Source organism: Manacus candei, unplaced genomic scaffold (assembly GCF_025592945.1).
Source record: "Manacus candei isolate 608988 ecotype Guabito, Panama unplaced genomic scaffold, ASM2559294v1 h1tg000014l, whole genome shotgun sequence".
Taxonomy (NCBI): domain Eukaryota; kingdom Metazoa; phylum Chordata; class Aves; order Passeriformes; family Pipridae; genus Manacus; species Manacus candei.
In genome coordinates, this window is record NW_026138062.1 from 77,917,611 (window position 1) to 77,927,440 (window position 9,830).

Here is a 9,830-nt window from a genome sequence, read left to right on the forward strand (position 1 = left end):
CCTGCTGCCTTGCAGGTGGCTCTCCCTTGCTGCAGAGACAGCAGGACCTCTGTTGTTCATTTTTCCTATAAATTCTGCCTTGAATGACATTTCATGTGACCTGCATTGACGGGAGGGCAGAGGTCTGGAGGAGAGCAACTCGCTGTCGTCACCGGGTATGAATGGAAATTACAGCCAATTAATCATTATCATTTATTGATTTACAGCCTGTAAATTAATTAGCAGCATTTGAATACCTAAGCCCCTTTCTTCTCTGGGTGCCAAAAGCACTGCACTGCAGGCAGTGATTCCTGGGCTCTGCAGAGGGCTGGGCCTGAGCCTTGCAGGAGTTACCAGAGGGGAGCAGTGGAGGTGGAAGCTGAGTGTGGGAGCTGTGACTCACAGTCACTTGTTCCTATCCCTGCATTGTTTGCATTGCTTGAACTGTTTGCAGAGCTCCCATTTCTGAGACCTGGCAGCTCTGGCCAGCCCAGTGGAAAGAAAACAACAATCCAGAATTAACATCAGAGGAATAAATGCTCCAAAGACTAACCAGGACACAGAAAAATCACCCGAAAAGCAAAGTCTGGACGGCCCTGAGTGTTGGGGAGGTTGCTCTTCGCAATAAGGTTAATTGATGGCATAACCAAACAAGGGCCACTTGGGGTTTTGGCTGTGGATCCAAAGAGGGGGTGGCAGGAGTCCAGCCAGGGCACCACTGCCAAGTCAGACGGGAAATCTGAGAGCCCACTAAGGAAACTAGAACTAAAACCTCAAACCTGATAAGGGACACTATTCATGCACAAGGGAAAAAACCAGTGCCTGTACATACACAGCACTTACTCGAGGTCTTTTAAGCCACTCATGCTGCTATGGCATGAAAATATGTCATAGAAGGGATTGGAATCATCCTTCTCTCTTCCAGGGACATTCCTTTGCCCCAGGGTTGAGCTGCTCCAAATCTTCCCTTTCATGAATGGCACATAATCCCAGCCTTGGTTTCTGCTGATTATTCAGTCTAAATACATCAAACTGTGCATCAAACTGCACAGCTCAGCCCAAGTACTTTATTTAACCACCCCGACAGCAGATGGCTTGAAAATTTTATTCGAAGTTGATATAACCTGCCTGTTTAGTTTCTTCTCTGGTAACTGAAGCAGCAATATGTGTGATGGGATTCACCTTCACCAACCAGAGCTCCACAAGCTCTGTTCTAGACAGACACAGTCCCTCTTCAGAGCAGCACACGCAGCCTTGGCTGGGCCCAGGAGTGACCTGTCAGCCAGTGAGATGCCACTTATGTCTTTCATTTTCTGGGGGGAAAAAAAAAAAGAAAAAAAAAAAAAGAACAAAAAAACCCCAATGAAACAAAAAACTGACTGGAAATTTATAGCTGAAAGCAATTTTGCAGTAGTCCCAAGGAAATCCAAAGCAGATGTCTTCAAGCAGCAGGAACAGGGCAGAGCTGACTAATGCCTCTGTGGCACAGACTGCTTTAATCCGTGTTTCAAAGGCTGAACTCAGAGTGGGTCTGTGCTTCCAAACTTGGTTTGTGCTTCTTCCATAAAGGAGTTATCCAAAACAATGTATTGGGCATTTGTTTTCTCATAAGCAATGCAGAAAACACGACTCATTTTGTTATGATCTCTTCCTTATGATCTCTTCCTTTGGCCTCTTGTCTGTGTTTGGGAATGTTTGTCCAAACTCCTAGTAGATATGTTTTTGGTATTTTGTTGAATGGATGTAGATTTATTGTATTCTAGTTTTGGTATTCCAGCCTCATTTACTTCTCTAGCATCACCAGAGATTGGTCCAGGTGAAGCCTAAGTACAACTGGTTGAGCACTTGAAAAACTCTAAGAGTCAAAAGGATCCAGTCTAAATCAATGCATCACTGCTATTGGAAAATGTGCAGCTTCAGTCTCAGAATTTCCAGAACATGCAGACAGCATTCTGACACCAACAGAGATTGCAAACATGTGTTTGGGCTTTGTCAGAAAATGGGAGAGGATCAGAAAACAGTTATTGGGAGAATGAGTTTGATTCTCAAAATTATACTTCCCATTACAGCAAAGTGTTGCCTGTTTCATAATGTGCTGATCTGGGGAAAACATTCAAGAGGAAAAAAAAACTTCATAGATCATTAATGAGTGCAAGAACAGCAAAAGCAATGATGTACTGATCCCAGTAATTAGAAACATCACCACGTGTAATAAAATGGACTATCATCACAGGAATCTTATATTAGAAAAATGTGGGGATTACAAAGGGAGGCTGTTAATGATATATAAAAATTGCATAATAGTGTAATGATTGTCATCTGAAATCCTGCCCTAGACACATAAGTAATTCCCTTATTTATGTAATGGCTGTCCTCATTCCTTCCCACAATATTTACTCTCTTATGCATTTTGCAAAGTTAGTAACGTAACTTTGAGATTGTGGACTGTGTGTGCACCTCTGCTGTTGAAAAATCCTGTGAAAAAACGAGGTGTGGTTTGACCTGGGAGCTCTGAAAGAATCAAAATGGGCCATTTACAGCACTGGGACTGGGAAAAAGACCCAAAACAATTTCTAGGAAGAGCCTTTCACTTCACTATTTCCCCCCTAAAACGGGGGGGGGATTTTGTTGGGATTTTTTCCTCCCAATCTTATTTTTGTTTCACCACAAGTCAGAAATGCTCTTCAAACACAGAGAATTCAGCTTACCCAAGTAGTCCCCTTAAATGCCCATTGAAGCTGTGGTATGACAGCAGCAGCACTTATAATCCTGAAGGTCAAGAAAATATCCTGGTGTCCATTGCAAATGACACAAAACCTCTTCCTATTTCCACAGAAGCTGAGTGCTGGATTTTTGAGATGCACTTTGTCCATCAGGCCCTGATGGAAGGATAAATAATAGACAGGTGGGAGAGAAGACTGATGGTCTTCTGGTCATTTAGCACTTCCCATTTGGGTCTTGCAACAGTTTTGATGCCACTTTTGAATCAAATTGGGCATTTAAGGAGCTCAGGTCTCAGCTTGTCACTGGCAGATGTTTTTGTCACACGTTGCTGATGTCCTTCCCCTCAGCTCTTCAGGTGACCCCTTCAGGACCTACCCAACCTGTGTCTCTCTAAGGCTGCATGGAAGAAAGATCAGTTGCTGGATCAGGCACTTCTACAATCAGTCTCTAAAAGTGCCTCTTGGGTTTTTTTGCCAATGGCAAAACCCGTGAGCTCAGACACAAACATTAACACCACCCACGTCTGTATTTGGCCTGACAAACCCCACCAATATGGTTCCAATATAAAACACATCTCATGCAATCTAGTTTCAAATATTTGAAGTCTTGATAGTGCAACTGGGTATCCCCTGCACTGCAGCAAAGGAGGAAGATCTCCAGAGCCGCTGCTCTGCACGTGATGTTTATTGGAGTAAAGCGTCTCTGATATCTGCTGCTGAGTGATGGTGTGAGAGGTTGAAGAGCAGCCTCACAGTTTATGTCTCAGTACACTTTCTGGTGGTCCAGAGGCCAGATGTTGAAACAAGAAGATGATTAGCACTGAGGAGGTGGAAGGTTTGAGGACGGGATGATAACGTAGAACTGAAACTGCACATTCTCTGAAATGTTCCGTGACTGTAAATCACAGTGGGCTTCTTCATTTGGCATCAGGAGCCCAATTCCATGCATGTCCTCCACCAAAATGAAATTTTATAACAGTGAGAATAGTTATGGTCTGGCTTTGAACAAGCAGTAGTTAATAAACTAGGGAGATGAAAGAAAATGTCTTCAAGTTTCAAGGTAGCATGAATTAAAAAAAGGAACTGATCACCTTCTACCATATTGTTACAATGAAGGTGAATGGACAAATGAGTGCAGCACATAATAATCAAAGCAATTCATAGAGTTAGTCTTTGGAGAAGGCAAAGATTTCTTCCTGTGTGTATGAAAAAGGAGTTGAAATCCTGAGTACCCATTCACCAAAACACCAAACCAGGGATTAACAGAGAGATCCCCTTGTCCCTCTGTCCTCCACAGTGACATCTCGAGAGTCAGAAACAGTTCACAGCAACTGTGTTGTGCTAAATGGGCCTCTCCAAGGGGAGCAGGGATGGGACAGATCAGTCTCATGAGAAAATGGGTGGCCACATGCACAGTTTAAGGTGAATGGTACCTCTTGGGCTGCAAATCCCAGACATTCCTAGGAACAGCCCCTTACACATAGTTCAGGAGAAAGATAAACCCTATTTCACCTCATTGCTAAGCCTGATGACATAATAAATTTACACTACAAGTTGGCAGCTTGACACGTATTTTTTCTAACGAGCTCGAAGCCGAATGCCAGCACTACAGCTCCGGGGTTGGTGAGAGCAAGGGGGTTGAGTTGAATGTGGCAGAAGTTTCCCTCAATGTCTGAGCTCTGGACACTTCTCCCTCACTCTGGACATTTCTGATCCATTTTAGCTCAGGGAGCTGCACAGATCCTGCTGTAGGTTTGGGGAAAGGCCCTGCAACCCCCTTGAAAAATAAATCTCAGTTCTATCTCAACACTGTCTCTTTCCAGAAGGAGCAACACTGAAAAGGTTTGCACAGCTGAAGTGATTACTGACACTGCTTGGAAGCATCTACCTGAACACAATGACTCCTGACTGGCAGGACGATCCAAAAGAGACATTTAAAGGAATTCTTCTTTATAAATCACTTTTTTTGCTGCATCTCTGCAGTCCCAAATTTGAGAAGTGGCAGGCAAACCCAGAAAACCGAGGGTAAAATGTAACCATGAAAATTTGGCAGCTTCTCTGAGTCTTCCTCGTCCACGCAGGTCGAACCAGCGAGGTTCAGAAATGTGAATTTTGTCTGCCAAGCTCCCCCACGGAGCAGGGAGGGCTGTGTCAGGCAGCAGGCTGTTAGGGCTTTCTGGGATTTCCTATAAAAGGCCTGGAAGGATATAAACCCCATAAACAAATGTGACAGCGCTGCAGGTCTGACAGTGTGTGCTGAACAAACCTGAGTCACGGGAATTACAACTGCTCCTTCCTCAGAAACACAGGGGTGTGCTGGGAGAAAGGGGAGGAGAAACACAGCTCTTGGCACCAGCAGGGAGAACACACCAGATTCTGTCAGGATCACTCTCATAAGGGATCTGTTACATGATCTATTAATATATTAATAGATCAGAACTAGTCATAAGAGATCTTGGGAAGGTCTATTATAATATGTCTTCCCAAGATCTACTGAGAGGGGTTTTGAGCAATATTTCTTTGCAAAACTCCTGTCCTTTGCAGGGTTCTTTTGTTTGTTTGTTTGTTTTTAATTAGGTTAAATATTGGCCTAAGCTGCAGAAGCAGAGGTGAAGCTCTAAGGATCTGTGACTATATGAAGAAGATAATGTAATGCTCTGAGCTTGGATGTGGTCTTTTGGTTTAGGTTTCCACTCAGACTTGCCAGGATCAGTTCTCTGATCTGACCTCCTTCCTCAAAGGTGCAAAGTCATGAATGGCTGAGCACCCTCAAAGCCCCACAAAACAGAGCTCAGCACCCCAACTGCAGCTGGCTGCAGCAAAACTGGGACATAGCAGAGATTCCACGGGGCTCAGGCCAAGGCAGCTTCCTAAAAGATTGCAAATGTAAGTGGGAACTTGCACTTTCTCACTGACCTCAGAAAAACCCTTGCTTTGAGACACGAAGAGTTCTGCAGAGGAGGGTAAAAGTACCTGTCAAGTGTAAGTCCAGTGGAGTGTGTAACCTCCAGGAAGAGGTTGGCACTTTGCCACCGAATAGAAGGGAACAGGATTTCCCCTTCCTTGAGCAGTCTCACAACTAGAAAGGTCAAAAGGTGGTTCTTATCCTGATTTCTGCTCCTTTTGCTGAACAATTCATTCTGCCCTGTGTTCTCAGCCTCTGTATTCCTTACTAGCACTTGGTACCAGATTTCCAGGGGAAGTTTTATTGTGTGTATTAATAGTGCCTGGAGGCAAATGATAGTTTGTTATAGAAACACTGAACCAGGTCTTTCCTGGTGTGCAACTTCTGCCTGTTCATAAAAGCTTTGTGGGTGGGATTGTTCAGCAAGAGGTAGCAGATTAAACCCCTGTGGGATGTTTTGCTCAGTACCATATTAAAGATTGGCTGTATATTTACAAAACTTTGCCCTCTCCTTTTTTTGGTGTTTCCTGCATTGAGTATTTAGTAAATACATATATGTATGTATATACACACTATATTTACAGTTTCTTCTTGCAGAAGAAACTAACAGCAAGGGTGATATTGCATGCTTCATTACACACTGCAGAGCAAGGACATTTTTTAATGAGAATATAAGCTGTTGTCCTGGATAAATATTTTTCCCTTAAAAATAATTTGGGTTAGTCACAGCTTGGATATATGAGAGTGAGATAGTTATCTTTGGCTGATTGCAAGGGTTGTTATGAGCTATCTTAATATTTGAAAAGTGACTAAGGAGCCCTGACGCTCATCTTTGAACCCCTGACCGAGTTCAGAGGGCCAGTGCTGCCTCCTCAGCAAGCACTGCTGGGCTGCCCATCCCTCATTTTCCATGGAAGAAAGGCTGTGGACGAGAAAAGGTCTCCCAAATCAGCAACAAGTGGGTTGTCCTTCCACGGGACCCGAAGCACCACATCAAGCTGCATCAGGTCAGTCAGGCAATGCCTTTCCTTACACAGTGGTTTCCTACAGCTCAGAGTCATAAACCCACTCCTTAAGGGTTCGGTGGCAAAAGATGATCCACAGCTCCTGGAGTGGGAATGTCTCAGTCCTCTGGCACCTCAACACCTCCTGACAGGAGAGGCATGAAATGCAGAGAGTTCTCAGCGGTCAGGAGGGAACGAGCTCCCCAGAAAGAACCCCCACAAACATTCCAACTGTAACACATTTCTGACCTCCCTCCTCTAAATAAGTGCAGAACACTAAAAGCTCCCAGTGATCCTTCCAAAACAGCACAGCCCACTCTATCTCCTCTTCCCCAGGGAGAATGAGGGAACGAGCACATGATACATTAGTCATGGGCTGCAGGATCAGAGGAGACCATGGCGATCCTCTTGTCTGACTTCTTAAGAGGTCACTGGGCTTCTGGCAGTTCATCTGGGCTGGAAAGGGAGACAAATATCCTGTGGTGATTTGGAGACTTGCTGGCAATGGAAATTCAACCACATTCCCTGTGCTGAGCTGCTCCAATGACTTGTCACATGGCTTCATTTTAAATCTCAGTTTGTCTAGATCTCCCCTCCACCCTCGAGGTCTCATTCTACTTTTGTCTCTTAATACTGAAAGTTCTCCTAAGTCGTATTCTAAAATAAGTACTGTAAGAATCTGATCAAGACACACTTTTTCCCCTGGCTGTGACAGCTACCCAGTCTCAGCACCTTGTGGCTTTTGCTAACAGGTAAATTTTCCAAGACCTTAATTATCGTTGGTTCTTTGGCTTGAATGTTTCCAAACATTTGGTCGTTTGTTTGGGTTCCCTTGCTAATGTATTTGGAGGTGCCATGAGATGATTTTGTTCATCTGAGCAGCAACCTCACAAGTCTCTTCCAGTCTTGGTGCTTTCTATGATCTGATTCATTGTGTGAGTGAGCCTTTCACTTTTGATACTCTGTGCTTTTATGTTTTCTTATGTTCTGACTTTTCCCCTTTGTCCTTTGCCTTTCCCCCAGTGTTTCTGCCATCTGTGAATAACTGACTCTGGTTTCTAGTGACACCCAGGCTCTGGTAGGACTATCAAACTGCACGTGGTCAGGAACACCTCTCCCCAAGACCTGGTGTTCCCTAAGGAAATGAGTAGGGAGTGAGAACTGAGATAGCAAAACATGGAAGGGTTTGCTTTGGTTAAGTTTACTTATTTATAAATATTGTCTCTGCAAACTGGGGCAGGTTCTTCATCTGCAGATGGAAATTCTTCACTCAATTTTTCGTTACGTGGAATATCAGCTTTTAGTGCCATCACCTTCTCACAGCAAGTTGCATCAAGAGCACCTTATTTCAGTCCTGGAGAGGTCACCACTTGGAACTTGGACAAAAGCCCAAAGGTTTGTTCCCGATCCCCTCTTTGCTCAAGGATTGTCCTCAGTCCTGTAGTTTCCCTTTCCCACACGGGAGGAGCTCAGTTTGGCTCCTCTGCTGTGCAGAGCTTCTCCTTCACTCCCTGCTCATTCTGGGTTTCATCCTGCAGCCTTTTTCAAGGAGTTCATCAGGTCCAGCTGACACAAAGCAAGCCATTAACACATTTATTAGATGCAAGAAAAAAAATAAAATTAGGAGTGTATCAAATGCGGGAGCCTCATGTTCCCCCCAAGCTCATTTCCAGCAAATGTTGTCCACAGATCTTTCTCCAATTTATTACAAACACCACAAGTTCCTTTGATCCCAAACCACCAGGGATTTCAATATGAGCTGGCTCACCACAAAGCCATCTTGCTGTGACCTCAAAACCAACCCACTGGTTTGGTCATTGAAGAGACAACTAACACAGCCCCTTGGAGTAGACAATCATGTGGGAATGTCTCAAAGCACAGACTTTCCTACTCTCGGTGTGAGGTCTGACCCAACAATGAAGCAGAACAGAACCCAAATTACCAACCTCCCTAAACAAAAATTAAAAAAAAAAAAAAAAAAAGCACAATTTCCTTAATTTGAGAACAATGTCATAGCCTTCAAAAAAGGACACACTTTGTTGAAAATTAAAAATCAGCTCTTTACATTTCTTCAGTGGCTGTAAATTAGTTAACCAAGGCTCTGGTACACATGTATATGCATATAAATAATGCAGGCAAGATAGCAGAGTTCTGAGAAAAACTCAAAGGCAGTTCCCTGCTGAAAAAAGTCTATATTGCAGGGAGGTTGAATCGTGGCCCTGAGGGTCGGGTGGGTGAGCTGCTGCTGTAAGCCAAACGGGAGGCAGGGACTTGGAGTTTGGGAACCAGACTCTGTAGAACTTGTTGCAGGATATTTAATTCTTCTTGGCTTTAATTCCTGGTTTTTTTCATTACGGGGAAAGAAGAAACGTGCAGGTCAAATTTTACTTTCATTTGTGTCACTTCAGCCCCAGGAGGTCTGCAGGACCCTGCAGAAGCTCCCCCAGAGGCTTGCCAGGAATGGGAGTGTTGAGCAGAACTGGCTCATCTGCCTCTTCAGCTCCTTGAAATCCCAGCCCAGGTGCCTGGTGCCAGGAGGGAGCCCATGGTGTCCTGCTCCTCCTCACAACTACTTGTCTTTGCTTGTTCTCCTCTCATCCTTATAGGACGGGGGTTCCTGGGGAACTTGCACTTGGAAAACCCCCGCTGTTAGCCCATGGATTTCCTTGGCCATTCCAGGAACTGAGGTTCCTTCAGGATTTCACCTTTGAATCCTCGCCCTGTTTTTTGTGTGAATATTTTATCAGCAATGTTAAGCCACAGCTGAAAGCAACTGGGCCACCTCTACTTTCCTTGGTAGGTCATGTCTCTGCCTCCTCATCCAAAGGCACAGGACTGACAGGATTCAGAGAAGGACAGACACCTGCTCGTGGTGATGTTTGCTATGCAGATATGACTTTGTTCTTAGCCAAACTGGTCAAATTGAGTTTGATGAGGTTATAAGACCAGGGTGGATCAATTTGATTTTTTGGCCTGATTGCCTGTATAATGCAAGGAACAGGCTCCTTTGGGCAAGTTTCTATTTGCACAAAAGAGTATTTTTGTAAGAAAAGCATTCAAGTTTTACTGAAACGTGGCTCTGATTAAATGCTACAATAGATATGTGTTTTTCCTGAATGCTGTTAATAATGTGTGCTTTAATTAGAGACCAAACAAAAGGGTTAATAAGGAATGTTTAAGTCTAAGATTACAACTTACAGATTGTTCCTTCTGGGGGAA